Source organism: Salmo salar, unplaced genomic scaffold, assembly GCF_905237065.1.
Source record: "Salmo salar unplaced genomic scaffold, Ssal_v3.1, whole genome shotgun sequence".
NCBI lineage: Eukaryota > Metazoa > Chordata > Actinopteri > Salmoniformes > Salmonidae > Salmo > Salmo salar.
In genome coordinates, this window is record NW_025547632.1 from 386,336 (window position 1) to 406,588 (window position 20,253).

The 20,253-nt window shown below is 37.8% G+C and overlaps 2 long non-coding RNA genes across 2 annotated transcripts; both read left to right on the forward strand.

Moving 5' to 3' along the window:
* Nucleotides 1-241: 241 nt before the first annotated feature.
* On the forward strand, nt 242-3,455 carry LOC106596051 (uncharacterized). The gene is made up of 3 exons (XR_006762983.1): nt 242-325; nt 727-783; nt 2,987-3,455. It is a non-coding gene; the product is annotated as an uncharacterized lncRNA (long non-coding RNA).
* Nucleotides 3,456-13,885: 10,430 nt separating this feature from the next.
* On the forward strand, nt 13,886-18,043 carry LOC123732128 (uncharacterized). The gene is made up of 3 exons (XR_006762982.1): nt 13,886-13,926; nt 16,025-16,141; nt 17,993-18,043. It is a non-coding gene; the product is annotated as an uncharacterized lncRNA (long non-coding RNA).
* Nucleotides 18,044-20,253: the final 2,210 nt, after the last annotated feature.

The following is a 20,253-nucleotide window of genomic DNA, read 5'->3' on the forward strand; positions in this document are numbered from 1 at the left end:
CGGCTGAGTGCAGTATCCATGGTGAGATGACAAAAGAGGAAAACACACTATATGGAGAGAAGTACAAATAAAGTATTTCTGAACAATAAAGAACAGATTAAGATAATGAATACGTGGAATGACATATTATTACTAGTTAGTAGAGGCTCTTCTGTCATCATTATTTACCCATACACCGGTGACGTCAGAACGGACGTGATTTCCTCATATGAAAGTGAAAGTAACTGTGTGTTACAAAATACTGTAGAAAATGTAGCGCACATTTCTCTGCAACATTAGAAGTAGGATAAATGTGTTGATTTGAAGGACAGACGTACAGACTCTGGTAAGTGTTGGCTACATATAACTACTATAAAGTTAGGTCGTAGTCAGACATTCAATAGACAGAGTAAGCTTGAGATATGATTCTTTATCATGCTGACCAACCTGGACCCGTTTTCCACGATGGAATTTAGGCTTAACGCTGGAAACGCATAAGAAGTGGTAAACGATCATTAACAAAATACAAAGTTGAGTAAACGCTATTTTACAAATAAAAAGGTGCTTAAGCGCGTTAGTTTACCCTCCACTACATCCCCGTTGATGTGGTGTGCAGCGTAGAGTGTATAGTCATGTAGTCTCTATAGGCCAGGTGGCCAGATGGTGAGAAACTGTTCAGATGGGGGGTGGTTTAGACCACTGCACCACCCAGGAGGTGACTGAAAGTAAATATGTGATTTTGTACAGGATCCATTTTGAGATGACAGAGCAGAAAACACTATATGGACAATACTGACAAATAAAGTAAGTATTTATGAACAATAATTCATTCTAAAGGACAGAGTATGTGAATGAATACCTGGAATGAGATATTACTAGTTAGAACTGCTACTTGAGCTGAGTTGCTGACAGACAGCAGTTTTCAAAGTGGAAACTAATCAGTAGGTCTACATGTTATCAGTAAAACGTCTGGTAAAGATGGTGGAGGAGCTTTTACATTATATGGTTTTATGTTTATCTCAGGGTTTCTCATCCTTTGGTTCTTATCCAGCACTTATACACCTTACAGGGGAAAAACACAACTAAACGTGGTTTCCAGTAAATTATAAGTTTAGCTAAAATAATGTAAGAGAGATGTCTTGAAGAAGGACTATAACATTTTTTAAGCAAGATTCAGAACAATGTCACGTTACTGCTGTCTCATGTAACTGACTGTTAGCCCCACCCTCTGGTTACTGTTGTTATGTGAAGGGTGACTCCTTGACTACAGTTGAAACTGACTGTTAGCCCCACCCTCTGGTTACTGTTGTTATGTGAAGGGTGACTCCTTGACTACAGTTGAAACTGACTGTTAGCCCCACCCTCTGGTTACTGTTGTTATATGAAGGGTGACTCCTTGACTGCAGTTGAAACTGACTGTTAGCTCCACCCTCTGGTTACTGTTGTTATGTGAAGGGTGACTCCTTGACTACAGTTGAAACTGACTGTTAGCTCCACCCTCTGGTTACTGTTGTTATATGAAGGGTGACTCCTTGACTACAGTTGAAACTGACTGTTAGCTCCACCCTCTGGTTACTGTTGTTATGTGAAGGGTGACTCCTTGACTACAGTTGAAACTGACTGTTAGCCCCACCCTCTGGTTACTGTTGTTATATGAAGGGTGACTCCTTGACTACAGTTGAAACTGACTGTTAGCTCCACCCTCTGGTTACTGTTGTTATGTGAAGGGTGACTCCTTGACTACAGTTGAAACTGACTGTTAGCTCCACCCTCTGGTTACTGTTGTTATGTGAAGGGTGACTCCTTGACTACAGTTGAAACTGACTGTTAGCTCCACCCTCTGGTTACTGTTGTTATGTGAAGGGTGACTCCTTGACTGCAGTTGAAACTGACTGTTAGCTCCACCCTCTGGTTACTGTTGTTATATGAAGGGTGACTCCTTGACTACAGTTGAAACTGACTGTTAGCTCCACCCTCTGGTTACTGTTGTTATATGAAGAGTGACTCCTTGACTACAGTTGAAACTGACTGTTAGCTCCACCCTCTGGTTACTGTTGTTATATGAAGAGTGACTCCTTGACTACAGTTGAAACTGACTGTTAGCCCCACCCTCTGGTTACTGTTGTTATGTGAAGGGTGACTCCTTGACTACAGTTGAAACTGACTGTTAGCTCCACCCTCTGGTTACTGTTGTTATGTGAAGGGTGACTCCTTGACTACAGTTGAAACTGACTGTTAGCTCCACCCTCTGGTTACTGTTGTTATGTGAAGGGTGACACCTTGACTACAGTTGAAACTGACTGTTAGCCCCACCCTCTGGTTACTGTTGTTATATGAAGGGTGACTCCTTGACTACAGTTGAAACTGACTGTTAGCTCCACCCTCTGGTTACTGTTGTTATATGAAGGGTGACTCCTTGACTACAGTTGAAACTGACTGTTAGCTCCACCCTCTGGTTACTGTTGTTATATGAAGGGTGACTCCTTGACTACAGTTGAAACTGAATATAAGAAAGTATCTGTACAGGGCCATTTTGAGATGACAGAGCAGCTCATAGTTTAACCTCTAAACTGCAACTCAGTTTCCAAGTAAAGTGAGTATTTCAGGTCAATAATCTAGAATAAAGTAGAGGGAACATTTGGAATCCACTAAACTAGTGTTGGAGTGCTGCTGAGTCATTCCTACCATGTGGTGCCTTTTCTGTCCCCAGGAAATATCAGTTCTTATTTAGTGTAAAATGTGGATTCAAAAAGGCTTTAAATATAAGGTGTCCTTTACCTTAAAAACACCAAAATATGGATCCTGAAAGGGAATGTGATGCATTTTAACACTATTTGTCAGAAGATGTAGGCGTTTTTGTCCCCAGGTGTTATTTATCAACTTCTACAATAAATATAAGCCATAAAATAACAAAATGTTAAATTGTTTCTTCATTATTTCATAGTCCTAGTTGAAGTCTCTTTCATCAATGACTTTTTTCATGATTATTGTATTTATCTATCCATAGGGGAAGCCTGGGAAACTGAAATGTCTGAGCTTTTTCAACAGTGTGACTGTGAACATCTGTACCAAAACCAAATGAAGGGAGACAGAGATATGATTAAAAAACAACTGTTGATGCGACATGAAAAAAGATGGGTGGAGGAGATGAATCATAAACCCAAATTGAGAACCTTTTGTTTGATTCAGGGTGAATTGGTGTGTGAGAGATATATTATGTATAACCTACCTAAAAGCAAGAGATCTCTATGTGCACAGTTCAGATCAGGGATATTGCCTCTGTGTATTGAAACAGGTCAGATCAGGGATATTGCCTCTGCGTGTTGAAACAGGTAAGATCAGGGATATTGCCTCTGTGTATTGAAACAGTTCAGATCAGGGATATTTGCTCTGCGTATTGAAACAGTTCAGATCAGGGATATTGCCTCTGTGTATTGAAACAGGTCAGATCAGGGATATTGCCTCTGCGTATTGAAACAGGTAAGATCAGGGATATTGCCTCTGCGTATTGAATCAGGTCAGATCAGGGATATTTGCTCTGCCTATTGAAACAGGTAAGATCAGGGATATTGCCTCTGTGTATTGAAACAGGTAAGATCAGGGATATTGTCTCTGAGTATTGAAACAGGTCAGATCAGGGATATTGTCTCTGAGTATTGAAACAGGTTATTTCAGGGATATTGTCTCTGCGTATTGAAACAGTTCAGATCAGGGATATTTCCTCTGCGTATTGAAACAGTTCAGATCAGGGATATTGTCTCTGCGTATTGAAACAGTTCAGATCAGGGATATTGTCTCTGAGTATTGAAACAGGTCAGATCAGGGATATTGTCTCTGAGTATTGAAACAGGTTATTTCAGGGATATTGTCTCTGTGTATTGAAACAGGTACGATCATGGATATTGCCTCTGAGCATTGAAACAGGTAAGATCAGGGATATTTTCTCTGAGTATTGATACAGGTCAGTATTGTGGTGAAATGGAGGAAAGACTATGTAACTATTGTGACCTTAAAGAAATAGAGAATTAAACTGATTTAATCCTCTATTTCCTTTTCTACCATGATATACGCTTGCTCTTATTCCAGAAAGACCACCAGATATACCCTGGCATTATGTGATGAGTGATGAGGAGAAATTGTAATGTTTTTTGTTGTCCATTGTGTATTTCCGTTTGCTGAATATTTAGATAAATCCTGGAATAAATGAAAAAGGGCTACCTATAATTAAATTATAACAATATGTAGCTTCTACGTGGTAAATGGTACGTGTGTATATAGATTGTGTATAGACTTGTCTCCCATATGAATCTTCTATGTGGTAAATGGTATGTGTGTATATAGATTGTGTATAGACTTGTCTCCCATATGAATCTTCTATGTGGTAAATGGTACATGTGTATATAGATTGTGTATAGACTTGTCTCCCATATGAGTCTTCTCTTTGTGTCAGACTGGGTTCAAATTCCTTCTGTTTATTTTTCTGGGTTGATGTTACCTCCTCTACCCATTTTCTGTATTTATTTATCTGTATATGTATGTATGTATGTGTATATATACAGTGTATATGTATGTATGTGTATATATACAGTGTGTATGTATGTATGTGTATATATACAGTGTATATGTTATGTATGTGTATATATACAGTGTGTATATATGTTATGTATGTATATATATACAGTATGTATATATGTATGTATGTGCATATATACAGTGTGTGTATATATGTATATTATTGTTCTGCTCTAGGGATGTAATTATTGTTTGCATCACCTTATTTACTATTATGTATTGATTTTTACCTTATTTTTTTCACTATTCATGCGATGCCCAATGCAGAGAACACCGGAAGGAGAATTATCATTTAATTACCACAGTCAATTATTGTAATGTTTGTTTATGTGGCAATTAACCCCATAAGGGATGGGTTGCCAGTTGGCGATTTGACACGGAAATAAAATATCATTCATTCATTTGTTCATTCATTTATTATTTAATTTAAGTTTTTCTGTGTCCCCCTAATATCACTTTCCACCCTGTTAGTTTGTTGTAATTCCTAGAGCAACACGTAGAACACCAGCTTGTTTGTACAAGTCACAGTTTACAATAGAGAGGTATCATAATAGTTTGTTGGCCAAACCGGGATGTCTCATAGTCTGACAAACACCACTCTAGCTCTGACAACTAGATCATAATGAATCAGATTACATGGAGAGGAGGACCTGATCCTAGATCATAATGAATCAGATTACATGGAGAGGAGGACCTGATCCTAGATCATAATGAATCAGATTACATGGAGAGGGGGACCTGATCCTAGATCATAATTAATCAGATTACATGGAGAGGGGGCCCGATCCTAGATCATAATGAATCAGATTACATGGAGAGGAGGGGACCTGATCCTAGATCATAATGAATCAGATTACATGGAGAAGGGGACCTGATCCTAGATCATAATGAATCAGATTACATGGAGAGGGAGGACCTGATCCTAGATCAGCTCTGAGACACTTCCTTTACGAATTAGGCCCCAGGAGTCACCAGGGCCAACTTTAAATTGCTCTGGATTAGAGCGTCTGCTCAATGACTAAAATGTAAAATGAGTCACCAGGACAGGCATTGACAGGACGGTCACAGCCACACGTTCACTGGTGAGGTAGGACACAAGATAACTGATAGATAGGAACAACAGTAATGATACATGGTTAGGTAGGACACAAGATAACTGTTAGATAGGAACAACAGTAATGATACATGGTTAGGTAGGACACAAGATAACTGTTAGATAGGAACAACAGTAATGATACATGGTTAGGTAGGACACAAGATAACTGTTAGATAGGAACAACAGTAATGATACATGGTTAGGTAGGACACAAGATAACTGTTAGATAGGAACAACAGTAATGATACATGGTTAGGTAGGACACAAGATAACTGTTAGATAGGAACAACAGTAATGATACATGGTTAGGTAGGACACAAGATAACTGTTAGATAGGAACAACAGTAATGATACATGGTTAGGTAGGACACAATATAACTGTTAGATAGGAACAACAGTAATGATACATGGTTAGATAGGACACAAGATAACTGTTAGATAGGAACAACAGTAATGATACATGGTGAGGTAGGACACAATATAACTGTTAGATAGGAACAACAGTAATGATACATGGTTAGGTAGAACACAAGATAACTGTTAGATAGGAACAACAGTAATGATACATGCCCTCAATGTGAAGTGACATTAAACCATAAATACAGAGCACAAGTACAACCATTTTTATATAAACCTTTTAAGGTAGTAAGAAAATAAACATTGACTTAATATTTCAATAAAGAAGTCTTGAATTACAAATAAATCACCTGCTAGCAACAACTAGCGTGACATTACAGTGCACTGATTGACGGTGCTAGTTAGCTCGTCATTATCATGGCTAGCTAAGCTAGCAGACACCTGATAAACTTGCAGAAATATGCTTTAAATACACAATAAATATATACATAGTCACATTCACTATTGACTTTGTGATATATGAACCAGTGTTCCAGATACACTATAGTGTTATACAGTTTTAAACAGTTTTTATGTCCAGCAGAAGGAGACGTCCTGTCAGAATATCTCTGACTGAACAGCAGGCAGACCAACTTTCCAAATAGGGGAGAAGCACTCAAAACCCTCTACTTGTTCTTTCAAGGAAAATAATACAAAAATGGTAAGTCTGAAGACCTCTCGTATTAACAACCTTACTACAATGGCAGAAAATATATTTTTATGAATTCGACAACACATAATGAAAGGAAACGTTATTAATATCACCCCTCTTTCTGAGGTGAATGGTTTCCCCCACTACTCTCCCGGAACTGCGGTGTTCTCTGATATCCCGTTCACGAGTATCCCTGTAGCCATAAATAAACAGAATATTCCTCATTTCAATTCAAATGGGTTAAATTAAATAGTAACGTTAACTGAAATCTGGACACTGACTGTAGGCCTATAATCTAATATAATATTAACTGAAATCTGGACACTGACTGTAGTGACTGTAGGCCTATAATCTAATATAATATTAACTGAAATCTGGACACTGACTGTAGGCCTATAAACTAATATAATATTAACTGAAATCTGGACACTGACTGTAGGCCTATAAACGAATATAATATGAAATGCAGAATTATGCATTTTTTGCATTTAAATGAAACAACAAATGTTAATTTAGGCGTGGAGAAATATTATTTATTTCAGTATCTCTTGAGATAATGTGAATGAGAGTGTAAGGTGTTATCTTTGACACTATGATGCAAGCAGACGGTACTTTCAACCTTATCAGAAACGTGTTTCATCTTTTTCTCAGCTTTTCATTTCCTTAAAACCCTTCAGACGGATGACATATGGACATTTTGCACAGGACCAATCTTTCCACTGTTCTGGAGTTATTGAGTTTTCTCCCGGTCCTAAACTAAACTTCAGACTGATGACATTTTGCACAGGACCAATCTTTCCACTGTTCTGGAGTTATTGCGTTTTCTCCCCGGTCCCTAAACTAAAGGTCAACTTTAGTGGATTACTAATGCATTCATTCTATCAATGTAAATTATTATTCTGGAGAGAACTACTTTATTTAGTCTTCTGGGGCAACAATTTATGACAAAAGAGAAGCTGCATGTATCAAACTATATTTGACAAACAAATGGCCTACCAAATGTTGAAAATTATAGGCAGAAATGTGTCTAAATTGTAGCCAGTAGGTTATACAGTCCAGTACAGAGTATCAAACCGCACAGGTAGCCTATTTTTTGAGTTCAATTTTTTTTGACAATCAGATGAAAACATAATATGTGAAACAGCCTGAGGAGACAGCAGAAACAACAGTAAATGGGATAAGATGTGTACATGCATCAATTTAAAAACACAATACTTCAGAGTACCTAGAATAATAACGGGATATTGGTGTGCATGTTAATTAACGTGGTCACTGTTGTTGTAAAGTCTAGTTACAGCAGGTGTTTACTGCCATCTAGTGAACGATACCAAGAATACAGACAGACACAAATGTCAATTTCACTAGCCTTGTTCAAGCATTGTACAAGTCCCTACACACGGAGTCTGGAGAACAGCCCAGCTAGTCGATTACCTATCAACTAAGGTTTCTACGCATGCTCAGTTCTTGGGTCTCTGGAGTGGAAATGTGAAAAGAAAGTTCTGGAACTCCATCATGTGCTTCTGTTATGAGAAAAACTCCACAATGAAACTGACATTAAATGTGGAGAATTAAACATCTGTTGAACATCAAGTAGCCTATTAATCTGTATGCCTATCTAGGCTACTGTAGCCTATTAATCTGTATGCCTATCTAGGCTACTGTAGCCTATTAATCTTTATGCCTATCTAGGCTACTGTAGCCTATTAATCTTTAGGCCTATCTAGGCTACTGTAGCCTATTAATCTTTATGCCTATCTAGGCTACTGTAGCCTATTAATCTGTATGCCTATCTAGGCTAATGTAGCCTATTAATCTTTATGCCTATCTAGGCTACTGTAGTCTATTAATCTGTATGCCTATCTAGGCTACTGTAGCCTATTAATCTGTATGCCTATCTAGGCTACTGTAACCTATTAATCTGTATGCCTATCTAGGCTAATGTAGCCTAATAATCTTTATGCCTATCTAGGCTACTGTAGCCTATTAATCTTTATGCCTATCTAGGCTACTGTAGCCTATTAATCTTTATGCCTATCTAGGCTACTGTAGCCTATTAATCTTTATTCCCATCTAGGCTACTGTAGCCTATTAATCTTTATGCCTATCTAGGCTACTGTAGCCTATTAATCTTTATGCCTATCTAGGCTACTGTAGCCTATTAATCTTTATGCCCATCTAGGCTACTGTAGCCTATTAATCTGTATGCCCATCTAGGCTACTGTAGCCTATTAATCTTTATGCCTATCTAGGCTACTGTAGCCTATTAATCTGTATGCCTATCTAGGCTACTGTAGCCTATTAATCTGTATGCCTATCTAGGCTACTGTAGCCTATTAATCTGTATGCCCATCTAGGCTACTGTAGCCTATTAATCTTTATGCCCATCTAGGCTACTGTAGCCTATTAATCTTTAGGCCTATCTAGGCTACTGTAACCTATTAATCTTTATGCCTATCTAGGCTACTGTAGCCTATTAATCTTTATGCCTATCTAGGCTACTGTAGCCTATTAATCTGTATGCCTATCTAGGCTACTGTAACCTATTAATCTTTATGCCTATCTAGGCTACTGTAGCCTATTAATCTGTATGCCTATCTAGGCTACTGTAGCCTATTAATCTGTATGCCTATCTAGGCTACTGTAGCCTATTAATCTTTATGCCTATCTAGGCTACTGTAGCCTATTAATCTGTATGCCTATCTAGGCTACTGTAGCCTACAATTTATACTATAAATATATTGAAATGACTGGAGTCATTGCAAATAATTTAGTGTCACTTGTGTAGCCTACCTGGAGCTGGCAAACAGATTTAATAAATAGCCTATAATATTCCTGTTAGGGCTAGGGGGCAGTATTGACACGGCTGGATAAAAAAACATACCCGATTTAATCTGGTTACCACTCCTACCCAGTAACTAGAATATGCATATACTTATTACATATGGATAGAAAACACCCTAAATTTTCTAAAACTGTTTGAATGGTGTCTGTGAGTATAACAGAACTCATTTGGCAGGCAAAACCCTGAGACATTTTCTGACAGGAAGTGGATACCTGATGTGTTGTATTGCCTTTAAACCTATCCCATTGAAAAACACAGGGGCTGAGGAATATTTTGGATGTCACCAGCCTTTACAAAGTGTTTTGAGTCTTCTGGAGGGAGATCTGACCGAACAAGAGCCATGGAACGATGATGTCCAATTAGACACCTGGCGCGCGAGTTCATGTTGGGTACCCTCGTTCCAATACGTTATAAAAGAGTATGCATTCGTCCACCTTGAATATTATTCATGTTCTGGTTAAAAAGGCCCTAATGATTTATGCTATACAACGTTTGACATGTTTGAACGAACGTAAATATATTTTTTTCCCCTCGTTCATGACGGAAGTCCTGCTGGCTTAGATCATGTGCTAACATGACGGAGATTTTGGACATAAATGATGAGCTTTTTTGAACAAAACTACATTCGTTATGGACCTGTGATACCTGGAAGTGACATCTGATGAAGAGAATCAAAGGTAATGGATTATTTACATAGTATTTTCGATTTTAGATCTCCCCAACATGACGTCTAGTCTGTATCGCAACGTGTATTTTTCTGGGCGCAGTGCTCAGATTATTGCAAAGTGTGATTTCCCAGTAAGGTTATTTTTAAATCTGGCAAGTTGATTGCGTTCAAGAGATGTAAATCTATAATTCTTTAAATGACAATATAATATTTTACCAATGTTTTCTAATTTTAATTATTTAATTTGTGACGCTGACTTGACTGCCGGTTATTGGAGGGAAACGATTTCCTCAACATCAATGCCATAGTAAAACGCTGTTTTTGGATATAAATATGAACTTGATAGAACTAAAAATGCATGCATTGTCTAACATAATGTCCTAGGAGTGTCATCTGATGGAGATTGTAAAAGGTTAGTGCATCATTTTAGCTGGTTTTATGGTTTTGTTGACCCTGTCTTTGAATTGACAAAACATTACACACAACTCTTGTAAATGTACTGTCCTAACATACTCTAAATTTATGCTTTCGCCGTAAAACCTTTTTGAAATCGTAAAATGTGGTTAGATTAAGGAGATGTTTATCTTTCAAAGGGTGTAAAATAGTTGTATGTTTGAAAAATTTGAATTTTGACATTTATTTGGATTCAAATTTGCCGCTCTTGAAATGCACCTGCTGTTGATGGAGTGCACCACCTAGCCTTAAGTTTATTGTTGTTGTAGCCTTGTGTTATTATGCAACTATTAATGTCCATGTTGAATTAATTCAATACCTACCGCCCCAACGCTCTAACCACTAGGCTACCTAACGCTCTAACCACTAGGCTACCTAACGCTCTAACCACTAGGCTACCTAACGCTCTAACCACTAGGCTACCTAACGCTCTAACCACTAGGCTACCTGCCGCCCCAACGCTCTAACCACTAGGCTACCTGCCGCCCCAACGCTCTAACCACTAGGCTACCTGCCGCCCCAACGCTCTAACCACTAGGCTACCTGCTGCCCCAACGCTCTAACCACTAGGCTACCTGCCGCCCCAACGCTCTAACCACTAGGCTACCTGCCACCCCAACCCTCTAACCACTAGGCTACCTGCCACCCCAACGCTCTAACCACTAGGCTACCTGCCGCCCCAACGCTCTAACCACTAGGCTACCTGCCACCCCAACCCTCTAACCACTAGGCTACCTACCGCCCCAACGCTCTAACCACTAGGCTACCTGCCGCCCCAGAATAAGATGTAGGCCAATCAGAGCTATTAGTTAGTGTTCAGGCCTTGTGGGAGGGTTTTGAGTAGTCATTGGGCTAGAAAAAGTAATTACATTAAATCACCTGACTGTTTGGATGTGTCTGTTAGTAAACTGTTTTATTTCTAAGAGATAATGAATACAATTATTAGTTGTCACTGTGTTAACCACAACCAACATGCTGGATCTCTGTTTAGTTGTCACTGTGTTAAACACAACCAACATGTTGGATCTCTGTTTAGTTGTTACTGTGTTGACCACAACCAACATGCTGGATCTCTGTTAAGTTGTCACTGTGTTAACCACAACCAACATGTTGGATCTCTGTTTAGTTGTTACTGTGTTAACCACAACCAACATGCTGGATCTCTGTTTAGGGCTCAGTGCTCTAAAATGAGTCTCTCTGGGGAGAGAGAGGAGGGGGGTCCTGCCTCTAAAATGAGCATCTCTGGGGGACATGACACCAAAACTAAGAGGTGAGCTGACAATATTGCTTAAGAATGTATATTCTAAAATGCTTTTTATTCAGAAATGATTGCTTATGGGTACATTCTATATAACTGTTCTAGATTTTAGATGTGTATGAAACTGTCTTTCTTTGCAAAACGCTATATGCACCTAGATATCTATATATCCACCTAGATATCTATATATCCACCTAGACATCTATATATCCACCTAGATATCTATATATCCACCTAGATATCTATATATCCACCTAGACATCTGTATATCCACCTAGATATCTATATATCCACCTAGATATCTATATATCCACCTAGACATCTATATATCCACCTAGATATCTATATATCCACCTAGATATATATATATATCCACCTAGATATATATATATATCCACCTAGATATCTGTATATCCACCTAGATATCTATATATCCACCTAGATATCTATATATCCACCTAGACATCTATATATCCACCTAGATATCTATATATCCACCTAGATATCTATATATCCACCTAGATATCTATATATCCACCAAGATATCTATATATCCACCTAGATATCTATATATCCACCTAGATATCTATATATCCACCTAGATATCGATAGATATATCCCCCTAGATATCTATATATCCACCTAGATATCTGTATATCCATCTAGACATCTATATATCCACCTAGACATCTATATATCCACCTAGATATCTATATATCCACCTAGATATCTATATATCCACCTAGATATCTATATATCCACCTAGATAAATATATATCTATATCCACCTAGATATCTATATATCCACCTAGATATCTATATATATACCTAGACATCTATATATCCACCTAGATATCTATATATCCACCTAGACATCTATATATCCACCTAGATATCTATATATCCACCTAGATCCCTATATATCCACCTAGACATCAATATATCCACCTAGATATCTATATATCCACCTAGATATCTATATATCTATATCCACCTAGATATCTATATATCCACCTAGATATCTATATATCCACCTAGATATCTATATATCCACCTAGACATCTATATATCCACCTAGACATCTATATATCCACCTAGATATCTATATATCTATATCCACCTAGATATCTATATATCCACCTAGATATCTATATATCCACCTAGATATCTATATATCCACCTAGACATCTATATATCCACCTAGACATCTATATATCCACCTAGATCCCTATATATCCACCTAGACATCAATATATCCACCTAGATATCTATATATCCACCTAGATATCTATATATCTATATCCACCTAGATATCTATATATCCACCTAGATATCTATATATCCACCTAGATATCTATATATCCACCTAGATATCTATATATTTATATACACCTAGCTATCTATATATCCACCTAGATATCTATATATCCACCAAGATATCTGTATATCCACCTAGATATCTATTTATCCACCTAGATATCTATATATCCACCTAGATATCTATATATCCACCTAGATATCTATATATCCACCTAGATATCTATATATCCATTGTTTATCAGGAGTGGAATGTTGGTATCCAGTATATTTAACTGTGATATGTGGTTGTCCCACCTAGATATCTAAAGATGAATTCACTTGCAGATGCCATGTTAATTTGACCCAGTTTCTCACGTTGGGAAAATAACAGCAAATGTGCATTTGTTGTGGAAATTACCCACTTTAAAAGTCTTTATAAAGCCTTGTAGTGGTTTAATCATTTCTTTAAACAATGAGATAATTTACCAACATTTCTGAAAAGTGATTTATAGCGTTTTGTAATGAAACTCTTATGTTTCCCCATCTGAGCTCAGAGTAGATGAGAGATGTAATGTTTGTCTCTGTTGTGTTGAAGTCCAATCAAGCAGGAGAGACCAGCCTCCCCTGTTCCCAGCTGTGTGTCCATGAAGAGTGACCAGTCTATGGGTCTACCTATACTGTTTAGAGAGGGAGACTTTTCTACTGAACAAAGGTAAGAAGAACTCATTGGTCAGTGAGTTAAACAACACTGTCTCTAGTCTTTTCTCCTCTCCCCTTTTCCCATTTATTGTTGTTGTTTTCATAATCCATAGGCTTTTCCTTTTGTCCATTTTCACAGTCCTAAAACAATATTAAACAAACACAACATTTCCTCCCTGTGTGCGTGTGCGCACGTCCAGCTACCTGCCGCCCCAAAATAAGATGTAGGCCAATCAGGGGCTATTAGTTAGTGTTCAGGCCTTGTGGGAGGGTTTTGAGTAGTCATTGGACTAGAAAAAGTCATTACATTAAATAACCTGACTGTTTGGATGTGTCTGTTAGTAAACGGTTTTATTTCTAAGAGATAATGAATAAAATAATTAGTTGTCACTGTGTTAACCACAACCAACATGCTGGATCTCTGTTTAGTTGTCACTGTGTTAACCACAACCAACATGTTGTATCTCTTTTTAGAGCTCAGTGCTCTAAAATGATCATCTCTGGGGGACATATCACCAAAACTAAGAGGTGAGCTGACAATATTGCTTAAGAATGTATATTCTAAATAGTTTTTTATTAGAAATGATTACTTATGGGTACATTCTATATAACTGTTCTAGATTTTAGATGTGTATGAAAATGTGTTTTTTGCAAAGCGCTATATCCACCTGGATATCTATATATCCACCTAGATATCTATATATCCACCTAGATATCTATATATCCACCTAGAAATCTATATATCCACCTAGACATCTATATATCCACCTAGATATCTATATATCCACCTAGACATCTATATATCCACCTAGATATCTATATATCCACCTAGATATCTATATATCCACCTAGATATCTATATATCCACCTAGATATCTATATATCCACCTAGATATCTATATATCCACCTAGATATCTATATATCCACCTAGATATCTATATATCTATATCCACCTAGATATCTATATCCACCTAGATATCTATATATCCACCTAGATATCTATATATCCACCTAGATATCTATATATTTATATACACCTAGCTATCTATATATCCACCTAGACATCTATATATCTATATCCACCTAGATATCTATATATCCACCTAGATATCTATATATCCACCTAGATATCTTTATATCTATATCCACCTAGATATCTATATATCCACCTAGATATCTATATATCCACCTAGATATCTATATATCCACCTAGACATCTATATATCCACCTAGACATCTATATATCCACCTAGATATCTATATATCCACCTAGACATCTATATATCTATATCCACCTAGATATCTATATATCCACCTAGATATCTATATATTTATATACACCTAGCTATCTATATATCCACCTAGATATCTATATATCCACCAAGATATCTATATATCCACCTAGATATCTATATATCCACCTAGACATCTATATATCCACCTAGATATCTATATATCCACCTAGATATCTATATATTTATATACACCTAGCTATCTATATATCCACATAGATATCTATATATCCACCAATATATCTATATATCCACCTAGATATCTATATATCCACCTAGATATCTATATATCCACCTAGATATCTAGATATCCACCTAGACATCTATATATCCACCTAGACATCTATATATCCACCTAGATATCTATATATTCACCTAGACATCTATATATCCACCTAGATATCTATATATCCAACTAGATATCTATATATCCACCTAGATATCTATATATCCACCTAGATATCTATATATCCATTGTTTATCAGGAGTGGAATGTTGGTATCCAGTATATTTAACTGTGATATGTGGTTGTCCCACCTAGATATCTAAAGATGAATTCACTTGCAGATGCCATGTTAATTTGACACAGTTTCTCATCATCGGGAAAATAACAGCAAATGTGCATTTTATGTGGAAATTACCCACTTTAAAAGTCTTTATAAAGCCTTGTAGTGGTTTAATCATTTCTTTAAATAATGAGATAATTTACCAACATTTCTGAAAAGTGATATTTAGCGTTTTGTAATGAAACTCTTATGTTTCCCCATCTGAGCTCAGAGTAGATGAGAGATGTTATGTTTGTCTCTGTTGTGTTGAAGCCCAATCAAGCAGGAGAGACCAGCCTCCCCTGTACCCAGCTGTGTGTCCATGAAGAGTGACAAGTCTATGGGTCTACCTATACTGTTTAGAGAGGGAGACTTTTCTACTGAACAAAGGTAAGAAGAACTCATTGGTCAGTGAGTTAAACAACACTGTCTCTAGTCATTTCTCCTCTCCCATTTTCCCATTTATTGTTGTTGTTTTCATAATCCATAGGCTTTTCCTTTTGTCCATTTTCACAGTCCTAAAACAATATTAAACAAACACAACATTTCCTCCCTGTGTGCGTGTGCGCGCGTCCGGCTACCTGCCGCCCCAAAATAAGATGTAGGCCAATCAGGGGCTATTAGTTAGTGTTCAGGCCTTGTGGGAGGGTTTTGAGTAGTCATTGGGCTAGAAAAAGTAATTACATTAAATAACCTGACTGTTTGGATGTGTCTGTTAGAAAACGGTTTTATTTCTAAGACATAATGAATAAAATAATTAGTTGTTACTGTGTTAACCACAACCAACATGCTGGATCTCTGTTTAGTTGTCACTGTGTTAACCACAACCAACATGCTGGATCTCTGTTTAGTTGTCACTGTGTTAACCACAACCAACATGCTGGATCTCTGTTTAGTTGTCACTGTGTTAACCACAACCAACATGCTGCATCTCTGTTTAGTTGTCACTGTGTTAACCACAACCAACATGCTGGATCTCTGTTTAGTTGTCACTGTGTTAACCACAACCAACATGTTGGATCTCTGTTTAGTTGTCACTGTGTTAACCACAACCAACATGCTGGATCTCTGTTTAGTTGTTACTGTGTTGACCACAACCAACATGCTGGATCTCTGTTTAGTTGTCACTGTGTTGACCACAACCAACATGCTGGATCTCTGTTTAGTTGTCACTGTGTTAACCACAACCAACATGCTGGATCTCTGTTTAGTTGTCACTGTGTTAACCACAACCAACATGCTGGATCTCTGTTTAGTTGTCACTGTGTTAACCACAACCAACATGTTGGATCTCTGTTTAGTTGTCACTGTGTTAACCACAACCAACATGCTGGATCTCTGTTTAGTTGTTACTGTGTTGACCACAACCAACATGCTGGATCTCTGTTTACAGGGGACAGTGCTCTAAAATGAGTCTCTCTGGGGAGAGCGAGGAGGGGGCCCTGCCTCTAAAATGAGTCTCTCTGGGGAGAGAGAGGAGGGGGGCCCTGCCTCTAAAATGCATCTCTCTGGGGGACATGACACCAAAGCTAAGAGGTGAGATAACAATTTCATGAATAATTCATTAAGTTTATTTCCTAAATAAATAGCTATCTTAAAAGGTGAATGCAGTTACTGTAAATCTCTCTGGATAAGAGCATCTGCTAAATCAGGGGTTCTCAATCCGGGGTCTGTGGAGGTACTGCAGGGGTTCTGCAGGAAGCGCGGGGAGTGGTGGTGTATCCAGGGAGAAAACTAAACTAATATTCTGAAATGTCATTGTGGTCTTATGCTCCCATCTATTGGAATTATTTAGCAACTGAAGTAGTGCTGATAACATGTGTTATTCCTTACTAAAGTAGTAATTACTGAGAATTACTAGTTAATTTTATCACTTACAATCATAAAATAAGAACTTATACCATAACAAACAATTAAACTGACATAAACCAAAATCACTATATATGTAGTTATTTAGTTAATTACCAAATTGAGCAGAGCCGGTCACCGCTGAGAGTGAGGGAGATATATAGCATTTTGCATAAAAAAACATGATTTCTGTCTCTGAAATAAAACCATCAAGTGATAGATTTTAAACAAATCCTTGTCTGTGAGAGATGTAATAATTAATACATAATTTCTTTAAACAATAAAAGCTCATTTCTGTAAAGTGATATGTTGCGTTTTGGAACTCTTCTTATGTTTCCCCATCTGAGCTCAGAGTAGATGAGAGATGTAATGTTTGTCTCTGTTGTGTTGAAGTCCAATCAAGCAGGAGAGACCAGCCTCCCCTGTACCCAGCTGTGTGTCCATGAAGAGTGACTGGTCTATGAATCATCCTATAGAGTTTAGAGAGGGAGACTTTTCTACTGAACAAAGGTAAGAAGAACTCATGGGTCATGGTCAGTGAGTTAAACAACACTGTCTCTAGTCATTTCTCCTCTCCCATTTTCACATTTATTTTTTCAATTTTCATAGTCCTTAAACAATATTAAACAAACACAACATTCCCTCCCTGTTTGTGTGTGTGTGTGTGTGTGTGTGTGTGTGTGTGTGTGTGTGTGTGTGTGTGTGTGTGTGTGTGTGTGTGTGTGTGTGTGTGTGTGTGTGTGTACTCCCTGGTTGATTAGATGTAATCTCATGTTTTGTCCACAGAAACCAACAGGAGAGATCAGAGTCAGAGATTCTCAGTGGTCAGTCTTCCCAGAGTCATCAAACAGACCTGGACTCTATATTCAGTGTATGTGATCCTGTTATGAACATTTGTTTTTGTTTTCCTCAAGTAAAGTTGATCTGTCAATTATTCATTATTGTGTTATAGAGAAAGCATTTATTCTCTTGCTTAACTTATTTACTTGATTTATTTTAGTTGCTTGAAGAGAAAATGATGACATTTGTGAAGAACGAGCTGAAGATGTTCAAGAGGATTCTTAGTCCAGAACTCCCAGAAGGCTTTGAGAGTCAGAAGCAGGATGAGGAAGTGGTGGATGCTGAAGATGAGAAGCAGGAGAGCAGTGCCAGAGAGGGGGCTCTGAAGATCACACTGCACGTCCTGAGGAAAATGAACCAGAAGGAGCTTGCTGACACACTGGAGAAATGTAAGATCTGTCTGCCTCATGTTGAATGCTGTTTTATAACATTTAAAAGCTGTGGCTAAAGCACAGCTAAAGTAGCTGTGTAACTCAATGATATTGTAGCAGCCTTAACACAACACCTAGTGACCTCATCAAGTAGCAGCAGGGATGTGTTGTGGTGATTAATTTAGAGAGAGAGAGAGAGACAGAGAGAGAGAGAGAGAGAGAGAGACAACATTAATAATACCATCAATAACACCAATAATAATATAATCAGTTACACCAGTCTGTAATGCATTATGAAAACATTTACACATTTATACTGTCAGTTAAGAGAATAAATTATTATAATGTAAAACTTTATAACAGTCCTACAGTACTGTAGGCATTAAAACAGACGTAATATTAATATCATCTGTGTTATTTCTAGATTCAGATGAGCTTGCTGTGATTTGCCAACGTGAACTCAAATCTAATCTAAAGAAGAAGTTTCAATGTGTATTTGAGGGGATCGCTAAACAAGGAAACCCAACACTTCTCAATAAGATCTACACAGAGCTCTACATCACAGAGGGTGGAACAGGAGAGGTCAATAATGAACATGAGCTGAGACAGATTGAGACAACAACCAGGAAACAAGCAAGACCAGAGACTGCAGTCAAATGTAACGACATCTTCAAACCCTTAACTGGACAAGACAAACTTATCAGAACTGTGCTGACAAAGGGAGTCGCTGGCATTGGAAAAACAGTCTCTGTGCAGAAGTTCATTCTGGACTGGGCTGAAGGAAAAGCAAATCAGGATGTTCAATTTGTGTTTTCATTCCCTTTTCGGGAGCTGAATTTGATGAAAGATGACACACACACTTTCATTGAACTTCTCTATCACTTCTCAATGGAAACCAAACAATCAAGAATCTCCATCTACAACAAGTACAAAGTTCTGTTCATCTTTGATGGTCTGGATGAGTGCCGACTGCCCCTAGACTTCCAGAAGAACAAGATCTGTTGTGACGTCACAGAGTCAACCTCAGTGGATGTTCTGCTGACAAATCTCATCAAGGGAAATCTGCTTCCCTCTGCTCTCCTCTGGATAACTACCCGACCTGCAGCAGCCAATAAGATCCCTTCAGAGTGTATTGACCAGGTGACAGAGGTACGAGGGTTCAATGACCCACAGAAGGAGGAGTACTTCAGGAAGAGATTCAGTGATGAGGACCTGGCCAGCAGAATCATCTCACACATAAAGACATCAAGGAGCCTCCACATCATGTGCCACATTCCAGTCTTCTGTTGGATTTCTGCAACAGTCCTTGAACACATGTTGAAACATAAGACAGAAGAGATGCCCAAGACTCTGACTGAGATGTACACACACCTAGTGGTGTTTCATACCAAACAGAAGAATGAAAAGTATCTTGGGAAAGAAGAGACAGGTCCACACTGGAAT